Source organism: Liolophura sinensis, chromosome 8 (genome assembly GCF_032854445.1).
Source record: "Liolophura sinensis isolate JHLJ2023 chromosome 8, CUHK_Ljap_v2, whole genome shotgun sequence".
Lineage (NCBI taxonomy): Eukaryota > Metazoa > Mollusca > Polyplacophora > Chitonida > Chitonidae > Liolophura > Liolophura sinensis.
Genome location: NC_088302.1, coordinates 38,889,856 through 38,916,267, shown reverse-complemented (window position 1 = coordinate 38,916,267; position 26,412 = coordinate 38,889,856). Strand labels below are relative to the sequence as shown.

The 26,412-nt window shown below is 43.6% G+C and overlaps 24 non-coding genes across 24 annotated transcripts; 13 read left to right on the top strand and 11 right to left on the bottom strand.

The window, feature by feature from the left end:
* Positions 1 to 637: 637 nt before the first annotated feature.
* Positions 638 to 719, top strand: Trnas-aga (transfer RNA serine (anticodon AGA)). The gene has a single exon. It is a non-coding gene; the product is annotated as a tRNA-Ser (tRNA).
* Positions 720 to 889: 170 nt separating this feature from the next.
* Trnai-aau (transfer RNA isoleucine (anticodon AAU)) lies at positions 890 to 962 on the bottom strand. The gene has a single exon. It is a non-coding gene; the product is annotated as a tRNA-Ile (tRNA).
* Positions 963 to 1,779: 817 nt separating this feature from the next.
* On the top strand, positions 1,780 to 1,861 carry Trnas-aga (transfer RNA serine (anticodon AGA)). The gene has a single exon. It is a non-coding gene; the product is annotated as a tRNA-Ser (tRNA).
* A 5,440-nt stretch (positions 1,862 to 7,301) lies between these two features.
* On the bottom strand, positions 7,302 to 7,374 carry Trnai-aau (transfer RNA isoleucine (anticodon AAU)). Its single transcript has one exon. It is a non-coding gene; the product is annotated as a tRNA-Ile (tRNA).
* A 1,167-nt stretch (positions 7,375 to 8,541) lies between these two features.
* On the top strand, positions 8,542 to 8,623 carry Trnas-aga (transfer RNA serine (anticodon AGA)). The gene has a single exon. It is a non-coding gene; the product is annotated as a tRNA-Ser (tRNA).
* Positions 8,624 to 15,254: 6,631 nt separating this feature from the next.
* Positions 15,255 to 15,336, top strand: Trnas-aga (transfer RNA serine (anticodon AGA)). Its single transcript has one exon. It is a non-coding gene; the product is annotated as a tRNA-Ser (tRNA).
* A 162-nt stretch (positions 15,337 to 15,498) lies between these two features.
* Positions 15,499 to 15,571, bottom strand: Trnai-aau (transfer RNA isoleucine (anticodon AAU)). The gene has a single exon. It is a non-coding gene; the product is annotated as a tRNA-Ile (tRNA).
* An 817-nt stretch (positions 15,572 to 16,388) lies between these two features.
* On the top strand, positions 16,389 to 16,470 carry Trnas-aga (transfer RNA serine (anticodon AGA)). Its single transcript has one exon. It is a non-coding gene; the product is annotated as a tRNA-Ser (tRNA).
* A 162-nt stretch (positions 16,471 to 16,632) lies between these two features.
* On the bottom strand, positions 16,633 to 16,705 carry Trnai-aau (transfer RNA isoleucine (anticodon AAU)). The gene has a single exon. It is a non-coding gene; the product is annotated as a tRNA-Ile (tRNA).
* An 817-nt stretch (positions 16,706 to 17,522) lies between these two features.
* Trnas-aga (transfer RNA serine (anticodon AGA)) lies at positions 17,523 to 17,604 on the top strand. Its single transcript has one exon. It is a non-coding gene; the product is annotated as a tRNA-Ser (tRNA).
* Positions 17,605 to 17,766: 162 nt separating this feature from the next.
* On the bottom strand, positions 17,767 to 17,839 carry Trnai-aau (transfer RNA isoleucine (anticodon AAU)). Its single transcript has one exon. It is a non-coding gene; the product is annotated as a tRNA-Ile (tRNA).
* Positions 17,840 to 18,656: 817 nt separating this feature from the next.
* Positions 18,657 to 18,738, top strand: Trnas-aga (transfer RNA serine (anticodon AGA)). Its single transcript has one exon. It is a non-coding gene; the product is annotated as a tRNA-Ser (tRNA).
* A 162-nt stretch (positions 18,739 to 18,900) lies between these two features.
* On the bottom strand, positions 18,901 to 18,973 carry Trnai-aau (transfer RNA isoleucine (anticodon AAU)). The gene has a single exon. It is a non-coding gene; the product is annotated as a tRNA-Ile (tRNA).
* An 817-nt stretch (positions 18,974 to 19,790) lies between these two features.
* Trnas-aga (transfer RNA serine (anticodon AGA)) lies at positions 19,791 to 19,872 on the top strand. Its single transcript has one exon. It is a non-coding gene; the product is annotated as a tRNA-Ser (tRNA).
* Positions 19,873 to 20,034: 162 nt separating this feature from the next.
* On the bottom strand, positions 20,035 to 20,107 carry Trnai-aau (transfer RNA isoleucine (anticodon AAU)). The gene has a single exon. It is a non-coding gene; the product is annotated as a tRNA-Ile (tRNA).
* An 817-nt stretch (positions 20,108 to 20,924) lies between these two features.
* Trnas-aga (transfer RNA serine (anticodon AGA)) lies at positions 20,925 to 21,006 on the top strand. The gene has a single exon. It is a non-coding gene; the product is annotated as a tRNA-Ser (tRNA).
* A 162-nt stretch (positions 21,007 to 21,168) lies between these two features.
* On the bottom strand, positions 21,169 to 21,241 carry Trnai-aau (transfer RNA isoleucine (anticodon AAU)). Its single transcript has one exon. It is a non-coding gene; the product is annotated as a tRNA-Ile (tRNA).
* An 818-nt stretch (positions 21,242 to 22,059) lies between these two features.
* Trnas-aga (transfer RNA serine (anticodon AGA)) lies at positions 22,060 to 22,141 on the top strand. Its single transcript has one exon. It is a non-coding gene; the product is annotated as a tRNA-Ser (tRNA).
* A 1,052-nt stretch (positions 22,142 to 23,193) lies between these two features.
* Trnas-aga (transfer RNA serine (anticodon AGA)) lies at positions 23,194 to 23,276 on the top strand. Its single transcript has one exon. It is a non-coding gene; the product is annotated as a tRNA-Ser (tRNA).
* Positions 23,277 to 23,442: 166 nt separating this feature from the next.
* Positions 23,443 to 23,515, bottom strand: Trnai-aau (transfer RNA isoleucine (anticodon AAU)). The gene has a single exon. It is a non-coding gene; the product is annotated as a tRNA-Ile (tRNA).
* An 819-nt stretch (positions 23,516 to 24,334) lies between these two features.
* On the top strand, positions 24,335 to 24,416 carry Trnas-aga (transfer RNA serine (anticodon AGA)). Its single transcript has one exon. It is a non-coding gene; the product is annotated as a tRNA-Ser (tRNA).
* Positions 24,417 to 24,578: 162 nt separating this feature from the next.
* Positions 24,579 to 24,651, bottom strand: Trnai-aau (transfer RNA isoleucine (anticodon AAU)). The gene has a single exon. It is a non-coding gene; the product is annotated as a tRNA-Ile (tRNA).
* Positions 24,652 to 25,458: 807 nt separating this feature from the next.
* Trnas-aga (transfer RNA serine (anticodon AGA)) lies at positions 25,459 to 25,540 on the top strand. The gene has a single exon. It is a non-coding gene; the product is annotated as a tRNA-Ser (tRNA).
* Positions 25,541 to 25,702: 162 nt separating this feature from the next.
* Trnai-aau (transfer RNA isoleucine (anticodon AAU)) lies at positions 25,703 to 25,775 on the bottom strand. Its single transcript has one exon. It is a non-coding gene; the product is annotated as a tRNA-Ile (tRNA).
* Between the last annotated feature and the right edge of the window lie 637 nt (positions 25,776 to 26,412).

The window sequence follows — 26,412 nt, the reverse complement described above, 5'->3', positions numbered from 1 at the left end:
GTGGGACAGTTTCTGACATCTTTACACCTTGATGACGTCGACCAGCAAACAATTACAGAACCCATTTAATTTTCCATGAGCGACAAATTTAACCTTTAGCTTTGTAGCTCAGTCCCAAACAATCCGTGGCCAGTAAGCTTTGGTGCTTACCTAGCCCAGCATGTGAGATGGAAGCCATAAAAATTTTGACCGGTTGACCGTCAGAATCTGGACCTTTGTATACAGGCAGCTGGGAGGGGTGCCTAGGAAGACCAAGTTGACGTCACTCGAAGCCTCATCACCACCTGTTTCCTTGTGTCTTCTCGCCCTGAATTTCAAACTTGTATCATTAAAACTCATACCTACCCAAAGCTTAGACAATTTCCAGCATTTTGATACCAAGTATGCACCTGTACGCCAAAAACGACAGGCTGGCCGCAGAAAAACACTTAACACTCTAAAATACAGAGGATAACATTTGTCCCTGTGGCAAACATGCCTGTTTGCACCATTCATTTATGTCAGTCTTTAGCGGAGTTTGGACACATTTGCCCCCTTGTCTTGCCTTTCCTGCAGGTGTAAATAGAGACAAACCTTCAAGGTCACACGGCTCGCACATTTGGGAATCCATCATTAAGACAAAGATGGAGACCATGGGGTCGTCGTGGCCGAGTGGTTAAGGCGATGGATTAGAAATCCATTGGGATCTTCCCGCGTAGGTTCGAATCCTACCGGCGACGTCACATTTTTCTTTTTTTCTATGCTTATCACTTATGCAGCTTGCCTCAGTCTTCTTCACAGGCATTGGGCTCACCCAACCCTTCATCATAGGTGTGCTGCTGTGCCCATGGACAGCCAAAGTAGTGAAAACCTCCCCCCCCCCCCCCCCCCAGTGATCAAAAAACGATAATGGCCGATATGGGGCTCGAACCCATGACATTCGCGTTATTAGCACAACGCTCTGCCGACTGAGCTAACCGGCCAATTTCTTGCCTCACTCTTTTTTCAATAAGAGTTGCTTAAGTTGTTCATCACATGGACAATCCAACCCGTTTTCCCTTCACAGACGCTATCACCTACTCCCTTTTCTATTTGCTAGTCTTATTCGTTGATAGACCAGTGGGACAGTTTCTGACATCTTTACACCTTGATGACGTCGACCAGCAAACAATTAAAGAACCCATTTAATTTTCCATGAGCGACAAATTTAACCTTTAGCGTTGTAGCTCAGTCCCAAACATTCCGTGGCCAGTAAGCTTTGGTGCTTACCTGGCCCAGCCTGTGAGAAGGAAGCCATAAAAATCTTGACGGGTTGACCGTCAAAATCTGGACCTTTGTATACCGGCAGCTGGGAGGGGTGCCTAGGAAGGCCAAGTTGACGTCACTCGAAGCCTCATCACCACCTGTTTCCTTGTGTCTTCTCGCCCTGAATTTCAAACTTGTATCATTAAAACTCATACCTACCCAAAGCTTAGACAATTTCCAGCATTTTGATACCAAGTATGCACCTGTTCGCCAAAAACGACAGGCTGGCCGCAGAAAAACACTTAACACTCTAAAATACAGAGGATAACATTTGTCCCTCTGGCAAAAGGGAAGTTGTAATGGGAGTCTGTGTGCAAACGTCTTGCTAATACATGCCTGTTTCCACCATTCATTTATGTCAGTCTTTAGCGGAGTTTGGACACAGTTGCCCCCTTGTCTTGCCTTTCCTGCAGGTGTAAATAGAGACAAACCTTCAAGGTCACACGGCTCGCACATTTGGGAATCCATCATTAAAACAAAGATGGAGACCATGGGGTCGTCGTGGCCGAGTGGTTAAGGCGATGGATTAGAAATCCATTGGGATCTTCCCGCGTAGGTTCGAATCCTACCGGCGACGTCACATTTTTCTTTTTTTCTATGCTTATCACTTATGCAGCTTGCATCAGTCTTCTTCACAGGCTGTGGGCTCACCCAACCCTTCATCATAGGTGTGCTTTTTTTTTTTTTGAAAATTGTTGAATTTTTTCCCAGATTGTCATCAAATACACAAGATTTAACAATCCCCGGCTATCACAAACTTTTGAAATCACAAGGCAGTCTTAATTAAAATAAAATATCACAGAAAAGATGACTGCTTTGTGAATAGAACAATTGCACATTAGCTGCTCATTTCAATAAATACACTAATTTATCATTCCGTAATGTACAGAAGACTTTGTTTATACACCAGATGTTCTCGAAAGATGGCCTGTCTAGTCGAAAAAAGTCAACATGAATACGGGTTTTAATTATTCCTTTGGCAGCCTTAACAATAGCAACAGCATCCCTGCTCTTTTTCTGAAATATTATGTCGTTGCGTGCGCACCAAATACTAAACTGAAGAACACATATGACATACACCATCACCGCTCTAACTTCTTGGTTAAAGGTGGAATTGAATACCTTGTAAATTAATGTTTCCGAGTCCATATTTGGTAGGTAGTTCGCAAACAAAACAAATATCCCCTTTAAAGTCATTAAACACATCCTGAACGATTTTACATTGTACAAACAGATATTGCCGAGTTTCAGACAGGGAGCAAAAAACACACAAGTCATCGGTGGCTACATTTCTCCTAAGAAGTTTTTCCTTAACGGGCAAAATGTCATGAACCAACTTGTAAGTGAAGTTGACCAAATTGTGATCTAAGAATTGATGAAAAACAGTTTTCCATATTCTAACCCAGTCCAAATGCGGTATAGACACCATTACTCTTGGACAATGTACTATTTTTGTTACAAAATATTCATAAATATACCTGCTTGAACACAATGTTACAGGTTACTGTACACCTGTGGTAAATTCTCTCCAGGCGCTCAAGGCCAGTCTATAAAAAGGTGGAATGTTTTCAGAATGTGGAACATTGGAACGACAGAATTTACGACAAACATGCCTTAAGGGTAAACCCCACCAATAGATGGCAAAGTATTTCCATTCCGCTGTTGTTCCATGAATTAATTTTAAAACATGACGAGTAACAAGTGCTTTTGTTTTACATTCTATATTATGTACGTTTAGACGTCCATTTCCTATTTTATTATGTACGACAACTCTCTTCAAACTTTCGGGCTTGTTATCCCACAAAAATCTGAACACAGTTTGGGAACATTGATTGACACATTTAGGTGGCAACAGAGTACACTGTGCAGAAAACCATAAGACAGCTAAAGCAACTGTATTAATTAAGACAGACCTCCCCCGTAGGGTCAAATATCTTCCATTCCATGCTGATACATGTTTCTTTACCTTACTTAAAACACGCTCAGAATTGAGTTCTGTTTGATCTGGTCCAAAAAATACCCCACAAATCTTTGAATTTGTAGTGATGTTAAGCCCACCACTGTGCACGTTAGTTTCGTCCCAGTTACCAATAGGAAGAACCGTGCTTTTCAACAAGTTGAGTTTTGCTCCTGAGGCTTTTCCATAACTTTCTGCTAGTTTAATTACATGCGGAACAGAACTCTCTTCAGATAAAATTGCAGTCGTATCATCTGCAAATGCCGACACTCTTGTTTCCTTATTTGTGCCGGGTAACCGTACACCATTAATTTCATCATTGTTTCTAATGGCGGCTATAAAGGGCTCTAAGGACAAAACATACAATAATGGTGACAAAGAACAACCCTGTCGGACACCTCGACTCAGTTTAAATTCTTCTGTTATGTGCCCGTTCACAATAACACTACTTGTAATGTCAGTATATAATAATTGCACCCACTTACAAAAGTCGGGTCCGAAGTTAAATTTCTCTAAACATTTGAACAAAAATGACCAGTCTACTCTGTCAAAGGCTTTCTCCTGGTCTAAGTTAAGAAAGCATCCTTTTAAATCTTTTTGTTCAACATAAATCATATGTATTTCGTAATAAGTGAAGGTTGTCAAAAATACTTCGGCCTGGTATTCCACATGTCTGATTCTGAAGTACAATTGTATCGATCACATCTTTTAACCGATTGCACAAAGCTTTAGAAACTTAGAATCTTATAATCTACATTTAGTAAGCTAATTGGCCTCCAGTTTTTTATGCTTTCAGCATTGTCGGGGTCCTTACATAATAGTGTGATTAACCCAGAACGCTGTGAATTACTTAATCTACCCAAGTTAAAACAGTAATTAACTACATCCGTAAACACACCCGAAAACAGGGGCCAAAATTGTACATAAAACTCTGCTGGCAAACCGTCGCATCCCGGCGAACGGCTTTTAGACATACTTTTTACTGCAAAAAACAACTTCTGTTCAGTCAAAAGGCCTTCGCAGGCAGTTTTACAATCGTCATTTAACATCGTCGGAAGCCATGACAAGAACCCATTTTGAGTGGAGGAGTCAGTATCTTGTTCAGTATACAATTTCATATAATACGACCTGATACACTTAGCAATACCTTCCTGAGATTCATGGGATATTGAAGAATCACTATGACAAGTAATACTTTTGATCATCTTTTTTCTGCCCCTACCAACTTCTCGTCTAATGAAATATTTGGTTGGTTTTTCTCCCTGATCAAAATGAACCACTTTAGCATGGATAACCGCTCCCGCATGATTCGACTTATAAAGGGCATTTAGAGTCTTTTTCACATTGTCAATACGCTCACAGTTAATGATTGGACTAGATTTTAACGCATTTAATTCTTGTTCAAGTTACAACAAATCTCATTATTATTCATAGATTTCTCCTTACAGTAACTCCGAATTCTGTCTTTACATTCCCTTTTAAATGTCTCCCATCTGTCTATTAGATCTGCATGACCAGTTGTACAGACAGAGAAAATATCATGGAAGACGGATTTAATATTATCAACAAGCTCCGTGTCATTTAACACAGAAGTATTACACTTCCAGTAGAACGGCCCCAATGAAATGACATCTTCAAAAGAAATATCTCCTCTCAGGCCGTACGTGAGAAGGTCTGTCAGCAACCTGCGGATGGTCGTGGGCTTCCCCCGGGCTCTGCCCGGTTTCCACCCACCATAATGCTGGCCGCCGTCGTATAAGTGAAATATTCTTGAGTACGGCGTAAAACACCAATCAAAAAAAAGAAAAAAAAATCAAAAGAAATATCAAAAAACAAACACGAATGATCAGAAAAAGACACATGTACAGCATCACACTGGGTTACATACTTAAACACAGCGTTAGGGATATAAAATCTATCCAATCTACTGGCACACTGGCGCCTAGACCACGTGTAACAATTCTTATTCGGATGCAGTTTCCTAAAAATATCACAAATACCAAAATCTCTTTTCAAATTATTAATTTCGTCCACTCCATCATTCCTTCCATTAGTGGCACAGCCAGCTCTATCTAATTCAATGCTCTCGACACAATTAAAATCCCCACCCATAATAACCAACTCACTGCTCTGCATCACATTATCTAGATTAGAAATAAACTCTTTTCTTTCCTTTGGATTATTAGGGGCATATACACAAACAAGGTTTAAAGCAGTGTTGTTGAGCTCAACCCTAAGGCTTATGTAGCGACCGTTAGGGCACCTCTGTATTTTCCGTATAAAGCAGTCTACCGTATACCTAATAATTATTCCCACCCCACAACTTCGATTTGACCCATACGCCCACCTTGCATCGCCCGGGATTTGCAAATATTTAGTCATTATAGTTTTCGAAGTGTGTTTCCTGTAAGAATAGTACATCAATTCCTTTATCGAAAACAAATTGCTTGACATGTTCTTGTTTAGATGGATCCCGTAAACCATTAATATTTAAAGTCCCAAAACGAATATTATTTAAGCTCATTATACAAATAAGTAAAGGTAGAGCGTACATACCCACTGTGGTCAAATAAGAGAATCCTAATTACGCTACAACTCATTTGTCTCTTTTCATTCGCTGCCTCGCACGAGAAGCAAGCGATTTTCTTTTCCTGTATTCCAGAAGCATGGTGTCCCCCTCCTGAGATGGGGTCGGCGTCATACAGTCTGACGACTGATCGGCATCAACACCATCATAATCAGTAGGATGGGAACTGGGCGGGATAGATGACGCTGCCTCTTCGGCTGTACTGCCATTGTCCAACTTAGCTCGCTTTTCCTCGACTGGGACTGGTGAACGCACGTCGGTAGCGTGCACGTCAGCCACGACCACATTCTTCACCCTCGGGACAGCTGATGACGTTTCATTATCACCAACATCCACTTCTTCGGTGTTCTTAGTATTCTCCCGGACGTCCATCTCCCGGACGTGCGTTGAATGGGTCATCATCATCGCTGACGTCAACATCAACGTCATCTTGTTTAACGGCGTCTTCCTTATTATACTGGCGCATAGTCGGTAGGTTTCCCTTAACTCGCGCCGCGTACGACATTGCTCTCGCACAACAGTCACTGACCGTATGAAGCCCTGAGTCACACATTCGGCATAGATCTGTACAGTCCTTCTCTGTATGAGGATTCTCATGGGGGGAGAAACCGTCGCAGTTAGAACACCACAGTGCCCTACACTCTGCCGCCTTGTGTGATTTTTGGCCACAATTCCGACATTCATAGGTTTGCCCGGGGTAGGTAAACATAACAATATCGCCACAGAAATTAATAAAAGTCGGTACATAACGAACTTTGTGACACCTAAATCTGTAAATCCGAATATCTGTCCGAACATGTGAGAGCTCCGGGTCTGAAAATCTGGGTTTCGTCACACCCAGGCATTCACCATAGGGTTTCAAAGCTGCCTCGATAGTGTCATCTGACATTTCATCCGGTGCCCAGTGGGCCGTCAGATTCAGGTAAACTGACGACGCGGGCATAATAGACCACGTCGTTCCATTTATAACAACATTGGATTTACTCACTAGGGCATTATGCCCAGCCACTGTAGACACGCGGAGATAGAAGTGTTTCTTTAAATAATGCTTCTGAAAACTTATTAGCTCTGTCTTAGTATTTAACACACTTGACAGAAAAGGAATAAAGTCCCTCTGGACAGCCGTAGAAAATGCCGGGCTGCTTCGTGTAGAGATTGACACAGACAAAGTTCTGCTTGGCCTGTTTACAGGCGAGAACGACACGGGCTTGGACATACCTGATCCAACGTGGCACACGCCCTTCACCAAACAGTAACCACTGGCCAAACTCAAGCTCTGTGGGCACCCAGTTCACCAAAAAATCAGTTTCAAAAACAAGCGTTGTTGTTGCACAAATGTGTAAACAGCAGAGAATAACCGACACGTCCGTTCACTTCGGCGTCTAGCACACTCTCCCCATCATAGGTGTGCTGCTGTGCCCATGGACAGCATAAGTCGTGAAAACTTTCCCCCCAGTGATCAAAAAACGTTAATTGCCGAAATGGGGCTCGAACCCATGACATTCGCGTTATTAGCACGACGCTCTGCCGACTGAGCTAACCGGCCAATTTCTTGCCTAACTCTTTTGTCATTAAGTGTTGCTTAAGTTGTTCATCACATGGACAATCCAACCCGTTTTCCCTTCACAGACGCTATCACTTACTCCCTTTTCTACTTGTTAGTCTTATTCGTTGATAGACCAGTGGGACAGTTTCTGACATCTTTACACCTTGATGACGTCGACCAGCAAACAATTACAGAACCCAATTAATTTTCCATGAGCGACAAATTTAACCTTTAGCGTTGTAGCTCAGTCCCAAACATTCCGTGGCCAGTAAGCTTTGGTGCTTACCTGGCCCAGCCTGTGAGAAGGAAGCCATAAAAATCTTGACGGGTTGACCGTCAAAATCTGGACCTTTTTATGCCGGCAGCTGGGAGGGGTGCCTAGGAAGGCCAAGTTGACGTCACTCGAAGCCTCATCACCACCTGTTTCCTTGTGTCTTCTCGCCCTGAATTTCAAACTTGTATCATTAAAACTCATACCTACCCAAAGCTTAGACAATTTCCAGCATTTTGATACCAGTCATGCACCTGTAAGCCAAAAACGACAGGCTGGCCGCAAGAAAACACTTAACACTCTAAAATACAGAGGATAACATTAGTCCCTCTGGCAAAAGGGAAGTTGTAATGGGGGTCTGTGTCCTAATACATGCCTGTTTCCACCATTCATTTATGTCAGTCTTTGCCGGAGTTTGGACACAGTTGCCCTTTGTCTTGCCTTTCCTGCAGGTGTAAATAGAGACAAACTTTTAAGGGAGGGGTGTGTGGGGCACGACCGGCCCGCATAGCACAGTTGGTAGAGCGTCCGCTTCTGGGCCGGTAGATCCAGGATCCATCCTAGATCGAGTCACAAATAAGACTTTAAAAGAGGATGTTGTATCTTTCTCGCTTGTTGTTTAGAATGGATAATGCAACGACTGGTTGACCCGTATCAGTACAAGGGCTCGGGCGGGGCGGCTTACTTGCCTTCGGATGGAAATCCGTCCTGCTACAAGGACTTATCCTATGACTTATCACATTACACGCACATGCACCGTAAGGATTCCTTTGTCGTCATATGACTGAAAAATTGTTGAGTACGACGTTAAACCCCAAACACTCACTCACTCAATCAGGGGCACACAGATCGCACATTTGGGAATCCATCATTAAGACAAAGATGGAGGACTTGGGGTCATCGTGGCCGAGTCGTTAAGGCGATGGATTAGAAATCCATTGGGATCTTCCCGCGTAGGTTTGAATCCTACCGGCGGCATCATTTTTTCTATGGTTATCACTTATGCAGCTTGCCTGAGTCTTCTTCACAGACTGTGGGATCACCCAACCCTTCATCATAGGTGTGCTGCTGTGCTCATGGACAGCCAAAGCAGAGAAAACTTTTCCCCCCAGTGATTAAAAACGTTACCCATGATATTCGCGTTATTAGCACGCCGCTATGCCGACTGAGCTAACCGGCCAATTTATTGCCTAGCTCTTTTGTCATTAAGAGTTGCTTAAGTTGTTCATCACATGGAGAATCTAATCCGTTTTCCCTTCACAGACGCTATTACTTACTCCCTTTTCTTCTGGTTAGTCTTATTCGTTGATAGACCAGTTGGATAGTTTCTGACATCTTTACACCTCGATGAATTCGACCAGCAAACAGTTCTACAACCCCATTAATTTTCCCTAAAATACACAGGATAATATTCGTCCCTCTGGCAAAAGGGAAGTTGTAATGGGGGTCTGTTGGCAAACTTCTTGCTAATACATGCCTGTTTTTACCATTCATTTATGTCAGTCTTCAGCTTAGTTTGGACACAGTTGCCTCCTTGTCTTGCCTTTCCTGCAGGTGTAAAGAGAGACAAACTTTCAAGGCCACACGGATCACACATTTGGAAATCCATCATTAAGACAAAGATGGAAGAAATGGGGTCGTCGTGGACGAGTGTTTAAGGTGATGGATTAGAATTCTATTGGGATATTCTCGCGTAGGTTCGAATCCTTCCGGCGACGTCACATTTTTTTTTCTATGCTTATCAGTTAAGCGGCTTCCCTCAGCCTTCTTCACAGGCATTGAACTCACCCAACCCTTCATTTTTTTTTTTTTTTTTTTTTTTTGAAAATTGTTGAATTTATTCCCAGATTGTCATCAAATACACAAGATTTCACAATACCCGGCTATCACAAACTTTTGAAATCACAAGGCAGTCTTAATTAAAATAAAATATCACAGAAAAGATGACTGCTTTGTGAATAGAACAATTGCACATTAGCTGCTCATTTCAATAAATACACTAATTTATCATTCCGTAATGTACAGAAGACTTTGTTTATACACCAGATTTTCTCGAAAGATGGCCTGTCTAGTCGAAAAAAGTCAACATGAATACGGGTTTTAATTATTCCTTTGGCGGCCTTAACAATAGCAACAGAATCCCTGTTTTTTTTCTGAAATATTATGTCGTTGCGTGCACACCAAATACTAAACTGAAGAACACATATGACATACACCATCACAGCTCTAACTTCCTGGTTAAAGGTGGAATTGAATACCTTGTAAATTAATGTTTCCGAGTCCATATTTGGTAGGTAGTTCGCAAACAAAACAAATATCCGGTTAAAGTCATTAAACACATCCTGAACGATTTTACATTGTACAAACAGATGTTGCCGAGTTTCAGACAGGGAGCAAAAAACACACAAGTCATCGGTGGCTACATTTCTCCTAAGAAGTTTTTCCTTAACGGGCAAAATGTCATGAACCAACTTGTAACTGAAGTTGACCAAGTTGTGATCTAAGAATTGATGAAAAACAGTTTTCCATATTCTAACCCAGTCCAAATGCGGCATAGACACCATTGCTCTTGGACAATGTACTATTTTTGTTACAAAATATTCATAAATATACCTGCTTGAACACAATGTTACAGGTTGCTGTACACCTGTGGTAAATTCTCTCCAGGCGCTCAAGGCCAGTCTATAAAAAGGTGGAATGTTTTCAGAATGTGGGACATTGGAACGACAGAATTCACGACAAACATGTCTTAGGGGTAAACCCAACCAATAGATGGCAAAGTATTTCCATTCCGCTGTTGTTCCATGAATTAATTTTAAAACATGCCGAGTAACAAGTGCTTTTATTTTACAATCTATATTATGTACGTTTAGACCTCCATTCCCTATTTTATTATGTACGACAACTCTCTTCAAACTTTCGGGCTTGTTATCCCACAAAAATCTGAACACAGTTTGGGAACATTGATTGACACATTTAGGTGGCAACAGAGTACACTGTGCAGAAAACCATAAAACAGCTAAAGCAACTGTATTAATTAAGACAGACCTCCCCCGTAGGGTCAAATATCTTCCATTCCATGCTGATACATGTTTCTTTACCTTACTTAAAACACGCTCAGAATTGAGTTCTGTTTGATCTGGTCCAAAAAATACCCCACAAATCTTTGAATTTGTAGTGATGTTAAGCCCACCACTGTGCACGTTAGTTTCGTCCCAGCTACCAATGGGAAGAACCGTGCTTTTCAACAAGTTGAGTTTTGCTCCTGAGGCTTTTCCATAACTTTCTGCTAGTTTAATTACATGCGGAACAGAACTCTCTTCAGATAAAATTGCAGTCGTATCATCTGCAAATGCCGACACTCTTGTTTCCTTATTTGTGCCGGGTAACCGTACACCATTAATTTCGTCATTGTTTCTAATGGCGGCTATAAAGGGCTCTAAGGACAAAACATACAATAATGGTGACAAAGAACAACCCTGTCGGACACCTCGACTCAGTTTAAATTCTTCTGTTATGTGCCCGTTCACAATAACACTACTTGTAATGTCAGTATATAATAATTGCACCCACTTACAAAAGTCGGGTCCGAAGTTAAATTTCTCTAAACATTTGAACAAAAATGACCAGTCTACTCTGTCAAAGGCTTTCTCCTGGTCTAAGTTAAGAAAGCATCCTTTTAAATCTTTTTGTTCAACATAATCATATGTATTTCGTAATAAGTGAAGGTTGTCAAAAATACTTCGGCCTGGTATTCCACATGTCTGATTCTGAAGTACAATTGTATCGATCACATTTTTTAACCGATTGCACAAAGCTTTAGAAACAATCTTATAATCTACATTTAGTAAGCTAATTGGCCTCCAGTTTTTTATGCTTTCGGCATTGTCGGGGACCTTACATAATAGTGTGATTAACCCAGAACGCTGTGAATTACTTAATCTACCCAAGTTAAAACAGTGATTAACTACATCCGTAAACACACCCGAAAACAGTGGCCAAAATTGTACATAAAACTCTGCTGGCAAACCGTCGCATCCCGGGGAACGGTTTTTAGACATATTTTTTACTGCAAAAAACAACTCCTGTTCAGTCAAAAGGCCTTCGCAGGCAGTTTTACAATCGTCATTTAACATCGGAAGCGATGACAAGAACTCATCTTGAATGGAGGAGTCAGTATCTTGTTCAGTATACAATTTCATATAATACGACCTTATACACTTAGCAATGCCTTCCTGAGATTCATGGGATATTGAAGAATCACTATGACAAGTAATACTTTTGATCATCTTCTTTCTGCCCCTACCAACTTCTCGTCTAATGAAATATTTGGTTGGTTTTTCTCCCTGATAAAAATGAACAGCTTTAGCACGGATAACCGCTCCCGCATGATTCGACTTATAAAGGGCATTTAGAGTCTTTTTCACATTGTCAATACGCTCACAGTTAATGATTGGACTAGATTTCAACGCATTTAATTCTTGTTCAAGTACCAACAAATCACGTTTTTTGTTCATAGATTTTTCCTTACAGTAACTACGAATCCTATCTTTACATTCCCCTTTAAATGTCTCCCATCTGTCTATTAGATCTGCATGACCAGTTGTACAGACAGAGAAAATATCATGGAAGACGGATTTAATATCATCAACAAGCTCCGTGTCATTTAACACAGAAGTATTACACTTCCAGTAGAACGGCCCCCATGAAATGACATCTTCAAAAGAGATATCAAAAAACAAACACGAATGATCAGAAAAAGACACATGTACAGCATCACACTGGGTTACATACTTAAACACAGCGTTAGGGATATAAAATCTATCCAATCTACTGGCACACTGGCGCCTAGACCACGTGTAACAATTCTTATCCGGATGCAGTTTCCTAAAAATATCACAAATACCAAAATCTCTTTTCAAATTATTAATTTCGTCCACTCCATCATTCCTTACATTAGTGGCACAGCCAGCTCTATCTAATTCAATGCTCTCAACACAATTAAAATCCCCACCCATAATAACCAACTCACTGCCCAGCATCACATTATCTAGATTAGAAATAAACTCTTTTCTTTCCTTTGGATTATTAGGGGCATATACACAAACAAGGTTTAAAGCAGTGTTGTTGAGCTCAACCCTAAGGCTTATGTAGCGACCGTTAGGGCACCTCTGTATTTTCCGTATAAAGCAGTCTACCGTATACCTAATAATTATTCCCACCCCACAACTTCGATTTGACCCATACGCCCACCTTGCATCGCCTGGGATTTGCAAATATTTAGTGTCATTATAGTTTTCGAAGTGTGTTTCCTGTAAGAATAGTACATCAATTCCTTTATCGAAAACAAATTGCTTGACATGTTCTTGTTTAGACGGATCCCGTAAACCATTAATGTTTAAAGTCCCAAAACGAATATTATTTAAGCTCATTATACAAAGTAAGTAAAGGTAGAGCGTACATACCCATTGTGGTCAAATAAGAGAGTCCTAATTACGCTACAAATCATTTGTCTCTTTTCATTGGCTGCCTCGCACGAGAAGCAAGCGATTTTCTTTTCCTGTATTCCAGAAGCATGGTGTCCCCCTCCTGAGATGGGGTCGGCGTCATACAGTCTGACGACTGATCAGCATCAACACCATCATAATCAGTAGGATGGGAACTGGGCGGGATAGATGACGCTGCCTCTTCGGCTGTACTGCCATTGTCCAACTTAGCTCGCTTTTCCTCGACTGGGACTGGTGAACGCACGTCGGGAGCGTGCACGTCAGCCACGACCACATTCTTCACCCTTGGGACAGCTGATGACGTTTCATTATCACCAACATCCACTTCTTCGGTGTTCTTAGTATTCTCCCGGACGTCCATCTCCTTATCAGACTCGCTGTCGTCGCTGACGTCTTCATCGGCGCTGTCGTCACCATTCTCGTCGATTTCGTCTTCGTTCTCCTCGCTGTCTTGAACCAGTTCCATAGCAGGTGCGTTGAATGGGTCATCATCGTCGCTGACGTCAACATCAATGTCATCTTGTTTTACGGCGTGTTCCTTATTATACTGGCGCATAGTCGGTAGGTTTCCTTTAACTCGCGCCGCGTACGACATTGCTCTCGCACAACAGTCACTGACCGTATGAAGCCCTGAGTCACACATTCGGCATGGATTTGTACAGTCCTTCTCTGTATGAGGATTCTCATGGGGGGAGAAACCGTCGCAGTTAGAACACCACAGTGCTCTACACTCTGCCGCCTTGTGTGATTTTTGGCCACACTTCCGACATTCATAAGTTTGCCCGGGGTAGGTAAACATAACAATGTCACCACCGAAATTAATAAAATTTGGTACATAACGAACTTTGTGACACCTAAATCTGTAAATCCGAATACCTGTACGAACATGTGAGAGCTCCGGGTCTGAAAATCTGGGTTTCGTCACACCCAGGCATTCACCATAGGGTTTCAAAGCTGCCTCGATAGTGTCATCTGACATTTCATCCGGTGCCCAGTGGGCCGTCAGATTCAGGTAAACTGACGACGCGGGCATAATGGACCACGTCGTTCCATTTATAACAACATTGGATTTACTCACTAGGGCATTATGCCCAGCCACTGTAGACACGCGGAGATAGAAGTGTTTCTTTAAATAATTCTTCTGAAAACTTATTAGCTCTGTCTTGATATTTAACACACTTGACAGAAAAAGAATAAAGTCCCTCTGGACAGCCGTAGAAAATGCCGGGCTGCTTCGTGTAGAGATTGACACAGACAAAGTTCTGCTTGGCCTGTTTACAGGCGAAAACGACACGGGCTTGGACACACCTGATCCAACGGGGCACACGCCCTTCACCAAACAGTAACCACTGGCCAAACTCAAGCTCTGTGGGCTCCCAGATCAACAAAAAATCAGTCTCAAAAACAAGCGTTGTTGTTGCACAAATATGTAAACAGCAGAAAATAACCGACACGTCCGTTCACTTCGGCGTCTAGCACACTCTCCCCCAACCCTTCATCATAGGTGTGCTGCTGTGCCCATGGACAGCCAAAGTAGTGAAAACTTTTTCCCCCCCAGTGATCAAAAAACGTTAACGTTATTAGCACGACGCTCTGCCGACTGAGCTAACCGGCCAATTTCTTGCCTAACTCTTTCGTCAATAAGAGTTGTTTAAGTTGTTCATCACATGGACAATCCAACCCGTTTTCCCTTCACAGGCGCTGTTACTTACTCCCTTTTCTACTTGCTAGTCTTATTCGTTGATAGACCAGTGGGACAGTTTCTGACATCTTTACACCTTGATGACGTCGACCAGCAAACAATTTCAGAACCCATTTAATTTTCCATGAGCGACAAATTTAACCTTTAGCGTTGTAGCTCAGTCCCAAACATTCCGTGGCCAGTAAGCTTTGGTGCTTACCTGGCCCAGCCTGTAAGAAGGAAGCCATAAAAATCTTGACGGGTTGACCGTCAAAATCTGGACCTTTGTATACCGGCAGCTGGGAGGGGTGCCTAGGAAGGCCAAGTTGACGTCACTCGAAGCCTCATCACCACCTGTTTCCTTGTGTCTTCTCGCCCTAAATTTCAAACTTGTATCATTAAAATTCATACCTACAATAGGGTCGTCGTGGCCGAGTGGTTAAGGCGATGGATTAGAAATCCATTGGGATCTTCCCGCGTAGGTTCGAATCCTACCGGCGACCTCACATTTTTCTTTTTTTCTATGCTTATCACTTATGCAGCTTGCCTGAGTCTTCTTCACAGGCATTGGGCTCACCCAACCCTTCATCATAGGTGTGCTGCTGTGCCCATGGACAGCCAAAGTAGTGAAAACTTTTTGCCCCCCAGTGATCAAAAAACGTTAATGGCCGATATGGGGCTCGAACCCATGACATTCGCGTTATTAGCACGACGCTCTGCCGACTGAGCTAACCGGCCAATTTCTTGCCTAACTCTTTCGTCAATAAGAGTTGTTTAAGTTGTTCATCACATGGACAATCCAACCCGTTTTCCCTTCACAGGCGCTGTTACTTACTCCCTTTTCTACTTGCTAGTCTTATTCGTTGATAGACCAGTGGGACAGTTTCTGACATCTTTACACCTTGATGACGTCGACCAGCAAACAATTTCAGAACCCATTTAATTTTCCATGAGCGACAAATTTAACCTTTAGCGTTGTAGCTCAGTCCCAAACATTCCGTGGCCAGTAAGCTTTGGTGCTTACCTGGCCCAGCCTGTGAGAAGGAAGCCATAAAAATCTTGACGGGTTGACCGTCAAAATCTGGACCTTTGTATACCTGCAGCTGGGAGGGGTGCCTAGGAAGGCCAAGTTGACGTCACTCGAAGCCTCATCACCACCTGTTTCCTTGTGTCTTCTCGCCCTGAATTTCAAACTTGTATCATTAAAATTCATACCTACCCAAAGCTTAGACAATTTCCAGCATTTTGATACCAAGTATGCACCTTTTCGCCAAAAACGACAGGCTGGCCGCAGAAAAACACTTAACACTCTAAAATACAGAGGATAACATTCGTCCCTCTGGCAAAAGGGAAGTTGTAATGGGGGGTTTGGTGCAAACGTCTTGCTAATACATGCCTGTTTCCACCATTCATTTATGTCAGTCTTTAGCGGAGTTTGGACACAGTTGCCCCCTTGTCTTGCCTTTCCCGCAGGTGTAAATAGAGACAAACCTTCAAGGTCACACGGCTCGCACATTTGGGAATCCATTATTAAGACAAAGATGGAGACCATGGGGTCGTCGTGGCCGAGTGGTTAAGGCGATGGATTAGAAATCCATTGGGATCTTCCCGCGTAGGTTCGAATCCTACCGGCGACGTCACATTTTTCTTTTTTTCTATGCTTATCACTTATGCAGCTTGCCTGAGTCTTCTTCACAGGCATTGGGCTCACCCAACCCTTCATCATAGGTGTGCTGCTGTGCCCATGGACAGCCAAAGTAGTGGAAACTTTTTGCCCCCCAGTGATCAAAAAAGGTTAATGGCCGATATGGGGCTCGAACCCATGACATTCGCGTTATTAGCACGACGCTCTGCCGACTGAGCTAACCGGCCAATTTCTTGCCTAACTCTTTCGTCAATAAGAGTTGTTTAAGTTGTTCATCACATGGACAATCCAACCCGTTTTCCCTTCACAGGCGCTGTTACTTACTCCCTTTTCTACTTGCTAGTCTTATTCGTTGATAGACCAGTGGGACAGTTTCTGACATCTTTACACCTTGATGACGTCGACCAGCAAACAATTTCAGAACCCATTTAATTTTCCATGAGCGACAAATTTAACCTTTAGCGTTGTAGCTCAGTCCCAAACATTCCGTGGCCAGTAAGCTTTGGTGCTTACCTGGCCCAGCCTGTGAGAAGGAAGCCATAAAAATCTTGACGGGTTGACCGTCAAAATCTGGACCTTTGTATACCGGCAGCTGGGAGGGGTGCCTAGGAAGGCCAAGTTGACGTCACTTGAAGCCTCATCACCACCTGTTTCCTTGTGTCTTCTCGCCCAGAATTTCAAACTTGTATCATTAAAATTCATACCTACCCAAAGCTTAGACAATTTCCAGCATTTTGATACCAAGTATGCACCTTTTCGCCAAAAACGACAGGCTGGCCGCAGAAAAACACTTAACACTCTAAAATACAGAGGATAACATTCGTCCCTCTGGCAAAAGGGAAGTTGTAATGGGGGGTTTGGTGCAAACGTCTTGCTAATACATGCCTGTTTCCACCATTCATTTATGTCAGTCTTTAGCGGAGTTTGGACACAGTTGCCCCCTTGTCTTGCCTTTCCCGCAGGTGTAAATAGAGACAAACCTTCAAGGTCACACGGCTCGCACATTTGGTAATCCATTATTAAGACAAAGATGGAGACCATGGGGTCGTCTTGGCCGAGTGGTTAAGGCGATGGATTAGAAATCCATTGGGATCTTCCCGCGTAGGTTCAAATCCTACCGGCGACGTCACATTTTTCTTTTTTCCTATGCTTATCACTTATGCAGCTTGCCTGAGTCTTCTTCACAGGCATTGGGCTCACCCAACCCTTCATCATAGGTGTGCTGCTGTGCCCATGGACAGCCAAAGTAGTGAAAACTTTTTGCCCCCCAGTGATCAAAAAAGGTTAATGGCCGATATGAGGCTCGAACCCATGACATTCGCGTTATTAGCACGACGCTCTGCCGACTGAGCTAACCGGCCAATTTCTTGCCTAACTCTTTTGTCATTAAGAAATGCTTAAGTTGTTCATCACATGGACAATCCAACCCGTTTTCCCTTCACAGACGCTATCACTTACTCCCTTTTCTACTTGCTAGTATTATTCGTTGATAGACCAGTGGGACAGTTTCTGACATCTTTACACCTTGATGACGTCGACCAGCAAACAATTACAGAACCCATTTAATTTTCCATGAGCGACAAATTTAACCTTTAGCGTTGTAGCTCAGTCCCAAACATTCCGTGGCCAGTAAGCTTTGGTGCTTACCTGGCCCAGCCTGTGAGAAGGAAGCCATAAAAATCTTGACGGGTTGACCGTCAAAATCTGGACCTTTGTATACCGGCAGCTGGGAGGGGTGCCTAGGAAGGCCAAGTTGACGTCACTCGAAGCCTCATCACCACCTGTTTCCTTGTGTCTTCTCGCCCTGAATTTCAAACTTGTATCATTAAAACTCATACCTACCCAAAGCTTAGACAATTTCCAGCATTTTGATACCAAATATGCACCTTTTCGCCAAAAACGACAGGCTGGCCGCAGAAAAACACTTAACACTCTAAAATACAGAGGATAACATTCGTCCCTCTGGCAAAAGGGAAGTTGTAATGGGGGTTTGTGTGCAAACGTCTTGCTAATACATGCCTGTTTCCACCATTCATTGATGTCAGTCTTTAGCGGAGTTTGGACACAGTTGCCCCCTTGTCTTGCCTTTCCTGCAGGTGTAAATAGAGACAAACCTTCAAGGTCACACGGCTCGCACGTTTGGGAATCCATTATTAAGACAAAGATGGAGACAATGGGGTCGTCGTGGCCGAGTGGTTAAGGCGATGGATTAGAAATCCATTGGGATCTTCCCGCGTAGGTTCGAATCCTACCGGCGACGTCACATTTTTTTTTTTCTATGCTTATCACTTATGCAGCTTGCCTGAGTCTTCTTCACAGGCATTGGGCTCACCCAACCCTTCATCATAGGTGTGCTGCTGTGCCCATGGACAGCCAAAGTAGTGAAAACTTTTTTCCCCCCCCAGTGATCAAAAAACGTTAATGGCCGATATGGGGCTCGAACCCATGACATTCGCGTTATTAGCACGACGCTCTGCCGACTGAGCTAACCGGCCAATTTCTTGCCTAACTCTTTCGTCAATAAGAGTTGTTTAAGTTGTTCATCACATGGACAATCCAACCCGTTTTCCCTTCACAGGCGCTGTTACTTACTCCCTTTTCTACTTGCTAGTCTTATTCGTTGATAGACCAGTGGGACAGTTTCTGACATCTTTACACCTTGATGACGTCGACCAGCAAACAATTTCAGAACCCATTTAATTTTCCATGAGCGACAAATTTAACCTTTAGCGTTGTAGCTCAGTCCCAAACATTCCGTGGCCAGTAAGCTTTGGTGCTTACCTGGCCCAGCCTGTGAGAAGGAAGCCATAAAAATCTTGACGGGTTGACCATCAAAATCTGGACCTTTGTATACCGGCAGCTGGGAGGGGTGCCTAGGAAGGCCAAGTTGACGTCACTCGAAGCCTCATCAACACCTGTTTCCTTGTGTCTTCTCGCCCTGAATTTCAAACTTGTATCATTAAAACTCATACCTACCCAAAGCTTAGACAATTTCCATCATTTTGATACCAAGTATGCACCTTTTCGCCAAAAACGACAGGCTGGCCGCAGAAAAACACTTAACACTCTAAAATACAGAGGATAACATTCGTCCCTCTGGCAAAAGGGAAGTTGTAATAGGGGTTTGTGTGCAAACGTCTTGCTTATACATGCCTGTTTCCACCATTCATTTATGTCAGTCTTTAGCGGAGTTTGGACACAGTTGCCCCCTTGTCTTGCCTTTCCTGCAGGTGTAAACAGAGACAAACCTTCAAGGTCACACGGCTCGCACGTTTGGGAATCCATTATTAAGACAAAGATGGAGACAATGGGGTCGTCGTGGCCGAGTGGTTAAGGCGATGGATTAGAAATCCATTGGGATCTTCCCGCGTAGGTTCGAATCCTACCGGCGACGTCACATTTTTTTTTTTCTATGCTTATCACTTATGCAGCTTGCCTGAGTCTTCTTCACAGGCATTGGGCTCACCCAACCCTTCATCATAGGTGTGCTGCTGTGCCCATGGACAGCCAAAGTAGTGAAAACTTTTTTCCCCCCCCAGTGATCAAAAAACGTTAATGGCCGATATGGGGCTCGAACCCATGACATTCGCGTTATTAGCACGACGCTCTGCCGACTGAGCTAACCGGCCAATTTCTTGCCTAACTCTTTCGTCAATAAGAGTTGTTTAAGTTGTTCATCACATGGACAATCCAACCCGTTTTCCCTTCACAGGCGCTGTTACTTACTCCCTTTTCTACTTGCTAGTCTTATTCGTTGATAGACCAGTGGGACAGTTTCTGACATCTTTACACCTTGATGACGTCGACCAGCAAACAATTTCAGAACCCATTTAATTTTCCATGAGCGACAAATTTAACCTTTAGCGTTGTAGCTCAGTCCCAAACATTCCGTGGCCAGTAAGCTTTGGTGCTTACCTGCCCCAGCCTGTGAGAAGGAAGCCATAAAAATCTTGACGGGTTGACCATCAAAATCTGGACCTTTGTATACCGGCAGCTGGGAGGGGTGCCTAGGAAGGCCAAGTTGACGTCACTCGAAGCCTCATCAACACCTGTTTCCTTGTGTCTTCTCGCCCTGAATTTCAAACTTGTATCATTAAAACTCATACCTACCCAAAGCTTAGACAATTTCCATCATTTTGATACCAAGTATGCACCTTTTCGCCAAAAACGACAGGCTGGCCGCAGAAAAACACTTAACACTCTAAAATACAGAGGATAACATTCGTCCCTCTGGCAAAAGGGAAGTTGTAATAGGGGTTTGTGTGCAAACGTCTTGCTTATACATGCCTGTTTCCACCATTCATTTATGTCAGTCTTTAGCGGAGTTTGGACACAGTTGCCCCCTTGTCTTGCCTTTCCTGCAGGTGTAAATAGAGACAAACCTTCAAAGTCACACGGCTCGCACATTTGGGAATCCATTTTTAAGACAAAGATGGAGACAATGGGGTCGTCGTGGCCGAGTGGTTAAGGCGATGGATTAGAAATCCATTGGGATCTTCCCGCGTAGGTTCGAATCCTACCGGCGACGTCACATTTTTCTTTTTTTCTATGTTTATCACTTATGCAGCTTGCCTGAGTCTTCTTCACAGGCATTGGGCTCACCCAACCCTTCATCATAGGTTTGCTGCTGTGCCCATGGACAGCCAAAGTAGTGAAAACTTTTTGCCCCCCAGTGATCAAAAAAAGTTAATGGCCGATATGGGGCTCGAACCCATGACATTCGCGTTATTAGCACGACGCTCTGCCGACTGAGCTAACCGGCCAATTTCTTGCCTAACTCTTTTGTCATTAAGAAATGCTTAAGTTGTTCATCACATGGACAATCCAACCCGTTTTCCCTTCACAGACGCTATCACTTACTCCCTTTTCTACTTGTTAGTATTATTCGTTGATAGACCAGTGGGACAGTTTCTGACATCTTTACACCTTGATGACGTCGACCAGCAAACAATTACAGAACCCATTTAATTTTCCATGAGCGACAAATTTAACCTTTAGCGTTGTAGCTCAGTCCCAAACATTCCGTGGCCAGTAAGCTTTGGTGCTTACCTGGCCCAGCCTGTGAGAAGGAAGCCATAAAAATCTTGACGGGTTGACCGTCAAAATCTGGACCTTTGTATACCGGCAGCTGGAGGGGGTGCCTAGGAAGGCCAAGTTGACGTCACTCGAAGCCTCATCAACACCTGTTTCCTTGTGTCTTCTCGCCCTGAATTTCAAACTTGTATCATTAAAACTCATACCTACCCAAAGCTAAGACAATTTCCAGCATTTTGATACCAAGTATGCACCTTTTCGCCAAAAACGACAGGCCTGGCCGCAGGAAAAACACTTAACACTCTAAAATACAGAGGATAACATTCGTCCCTCTGGCAAAAGGGAAGTTGTAATGGGGTTTGTGTGCAAACGTCTTGCTAATACATGCCTGTTTCCACCATTCATTTATGTCAGTCTTTAGCGGAGTTTGGACACAGTTGCCCCCTTGTCTTGCCTTTCCCGCAGGTGTAAATAGAGACAAACCTTCAAGGTCACACGGCTCGCACATTTGGGAATCCATTATTAAGACAAAGATGGAGACCATGGGGTCGTCGTGGCCGAGTGGTTAAGGCGATGGATTAGAAATCCATTGGGATCTTCCCGCGTAGGTTCGAATCCTACCGGCGACGTCACATTTTTCTTTTTTTCTATGTTTATCACTTATGCAGCTTGCTGAGTCTTCTTCACAGGCATTGGGCTCACCCAACCCTTCATCATAGGTGTGCTGCTGTGCCCATGGACAGCCAAAGTAGTGAAAACTTTTTGCCCCCCAGTGATCAAAAAACGTTAATGGACGATATGGGTGCTCGAACCCATGACATTCGCGTTATTAGCACGACGCTCTGCCGACTGAGCTAACCGGGCCAATTTCTGCCTGACTCTTTTGTCATTAAGAAATGCTTAAGTTGTTCATCACATGGACAATCCAACCCGTTTTCCCTTCACAGACGCTATCACTTACTCCCTTTTCTACTTGTTAGTATTATTCGTTGATAGACCAGTGGGACAGTTTCTGACATCTTTACACTTGATGACGTCGACCAGCAAACAATTACAGAACCCATTTAATTTTCCATGAGCGACAAATTTAACCTTTAGCGTTGTAGCTCAGTCCCAAACATTCCGTGGCCAGTAAGCTTTGGTGCTTACCTGGCCCAGCTGTGAGAAGGAAGCCATAAAAATCTTGACGGGTTGACCGTCAAAATCTGGACCTTTGTATACCGGCAGCTGGGAGGGGTGCCTAGGAAGGCCAAGTTGACGTCACTCGAAGCCTCATCAACACCTGTTTCCTTGTGTCTTCTCGCCCTGAATTTCAAACTTGTATCGTTAAAACTCATACCTACCCAAAGCTTAGACAATTTCCAGCATTTGATACCAAGTATGCACCTTTTCGCAAAAAACGACAGGCTGGCCGCAGAAAAAACACTTAACACTCTAAAATACAGAGGATAACATTCGTCCCTCTGGCAAAAGGGAAGTTGTAATGGGGGTTTGTGTGCAAACGTCTTGCTAATACATGCCTGTTTCCACCATTCATTTATGTCAGTCTTTAGCGGAGTTTGGACACAGTTTGCCCCCTTGTCTTGCCTTTCCCGCAGGTGTAAATAGAGACAAACCTTCAAGGTCACACGGCTCGCACATTTGGGAATCCATTATTAAGACAAAGATGGAGACCCATGGGGTCGTCGTGGCCGAGTGGTTAAGGCGATGGATTAGAAATCCATTGGGATTCTTCCCGCGTAGGTTCGAATCCTACCGGCGACGTCACATTTTTCTTTTTTTCTATGCTTATCACTTATGCAGCTTGGCCTGAGTCTTCTTCACAGGCATTGGGCTCACCCAACCCTTCATCATAGGTGTGTGCTGCTGTGCCCATGGGACAGCCAAAGTAGTGAAAACTTTTTGCCCCCCAGTGATCAAAAAATGTTAATGGCCGATATGGGGCTCGAACCCATGACATTCGCGTTATTAGCACGACGCTCTGCCGACTGAGCTAACCGGCCAATTTCTTGCCTGACTCCTTTTGTCATTAAGAAATGCTTAAGTTGTTCATCACATGGACAATCCAACCCGTTTTCCCTTCACAGACGCTATCACTTACTCCTTTTCTACTTGTTAGTATTATTCGTTGATAGACCAGTGGGACAGTTTCTGACATCTTTACACCTTGATGGACGTCGACCAGCAAACAATTACAGAACCCATTTAATTTTCCATGAGCGACAAATTTAACCTTTAGCGTTGTAGCTCAGTCCCAAACATTCCGTGGCCAGTAAGCTTTGGTGCTTACCTGGCCCAGCCTGTGAGAAGGAAGCCATAAAAATCTTGACGGGTTGACCGTCAAAATCTGGACCTTTGTATACCGGCAGCTGGGAGGGGTGCCTAGGAAGGCCAAGTTGACGTCACTCGAAGCCTCATCAACACCTGTTTCCTTGTGTCTTCTCGCCCTGAATTTCAAACTTGTATCATTAAAACTCATACCTACCCAAAGCTTAGACAATTTCCAGCATTTTTGATACCAAGTATGCACCTTTTCGATAAAAACGACAGGCTGGCCGCAGAAAAACACTTAACACTCTAAAATACAGAGGATAACATTCGTCCCTCTGGCAAAAGGGAAGTTGTAATGGGGGTTTGTGTGCAAACGTCTTGCTAATACATGCCTGTTTCCACCATTCATTTATGTCAGTCTTTAGCGGAGTTTGGACACAGTTGCCCCCTTGTCTTGCCTTTCCTGCAGGTGTAAATAGAGACAAACCTTCAAAGTCACACGGCTCGCACATTTGGGAATCCATTATTAAGACAAAGATGGAGACAATGGGGTCGTCGTGGCCGAGTGGTTAAGGCGATGGATTAGAAATCCATTGGGATCTTCCCGCGTAGGTTCGAATCCTACCGGCGACGTCACATTTTTCTTTTTTTCTATGTTTATCACTTATGCAGCTTGCCTGAGTCTTCTTCACAGGCATTGGGCTCACCCAACCCTTCATCATAGGTGTGCTGCTGTGCCCATGGACAGCCAAAGTAGTGAAAACTTTTTTCCCCCCAGTGATCAAAAAACGTTAATGGCCGATATGGGGCTCGAACCCATGACATTCGCGTTATTAGCACAACGCTCTGCCGACTGAGCTAACCGGCCAATTTCTTGCCTAACTCTTTCGTCATTAAGAAATGCTTAAGTATGGACAATCCAACCCGTTTTCCCTTCACAGGCGCTGTTACTTACTCTTTTTTCTACTTGCTAGTCTTATTCGTTGATAGACCAGTGGGACAGTTTCTGACATCTTTACACTATGATGACGTCGACCAGCAAACAATTTCAGAACCCATTTAATTTTCCATGAGCGACAAATTTAACCTTTAGCGTTGTAGCTCAGTCCCAAACATTCCGTGGCCAGTAAGCTTTGGTGCTTACCTGGCCCAGCCTGTGAGAAGGAAGCCATAAAAATCTTGACGGGTTGACCGTCAAAATCTGGACCTTTGTATACCGGCAGCTGGGAGGGGTGCCTAGGAAGGCCAAGTTGACGTCACTCGAAGCCTCATCAACACCTGTTTCCTTGTGTCTTCTCGCCCTGAATTTCAAACTTGTATCATTAAAACTCATACCTACCCAAAGCTTAGACAATTTCCAGCATTTTGATACCAAGTATGCACCTTTTCGCCAAAAACGACAGGCTGGCCGCAGAAAAACACTTAACACTCTAAAATACAGAGGATAACATTCGTCCCTCGGGCAAAAGGGAAGTTGTAATGGGGGTTTGTGTGCAAACGTCTTGCTAATACATGCCTGTTTCCACCATTCATTTATGTCTGTCTTTAGCGGAGTTTGGACACAGTTGCCCCCTTGTCTTGCCTTTCCCGCAGGTGTAAATAGAGACAAACCTTCAAGGTCACACGGCTCGCACATTTGGGAATCCATTATTAAGACAAAGATGGAGACCATGGGGTCGTCGTGGCCGAGTGGTTAAGGCGATGGATTAGAAATCCATTGGGATCTTCCCGCGTAGGTTCGAATCCTACCGGCGACGTCACATTTTTCTTTTTTTCTATGTTTATCACTTATGCAGCTTGCCTGAGTCTTCTTCACAGGCATTGGGCTCACCCAACCCTTCATCATAGGTGTGCTGCTGTGCCCATGGACAGCCAAAGTAGTGAAAACTTTTTGCCCCCCAGTGATCAAAAAACGTTAATGGCCGATATGGGGCTCGAACCCATGACATTCGCGTTATTAGCACGACGTTCTGCCGACTGAGCTAACCGGCCAATTTCTTGCCTAACTCTTTTGTCATTAAGAAATGCTTAAGTTGTTCATCACATGGACAATCCAACCCGTTTTCCCTTCACAGACGCTATCACTTACTCCCTTTTCTACTTGTTAGTATTATTCGTTGATAGACCAGTGGGACAGTTTCTGACATCTTTACACCTTGATGACGTCGACCAGCAAACAATTACAGAACCCATTTAATTTTCCATGAGCGACAAATTTAACCTTTAGCGTTGTAGTACAGTCCCAAACATTCCGTGGCCAGTAAGCTTTGGTGCTTACCTGGCCCAGCCTGTGAGAAGGAAGCCATAAAAATCTTGACGGGTTGACCGTCAAAATCTGGACCTTTGTATACCGGCAGCTGGGAGGGGTGCCTAGGAAGGCCAAGTTGACGTCACTCGAAGCCTCATCAACACCTGTTTCCTTGTGTCTTCTCGCCCTGAATTTCAAACTTGTATCATTAAAACTCATACCTACCCAAAGCTTAGACAATTTCCAGCATTTTGATACCAAGTATGCACCTTTTCGATAAAAACGACAGGCTGGCCGCAGAAAAACACTTAACACTCTAAAATACAGAGGATAACATTCGTCCCTCTGGCAAAAGGGAAGTTGTAATGGGGGTTTGTGTGC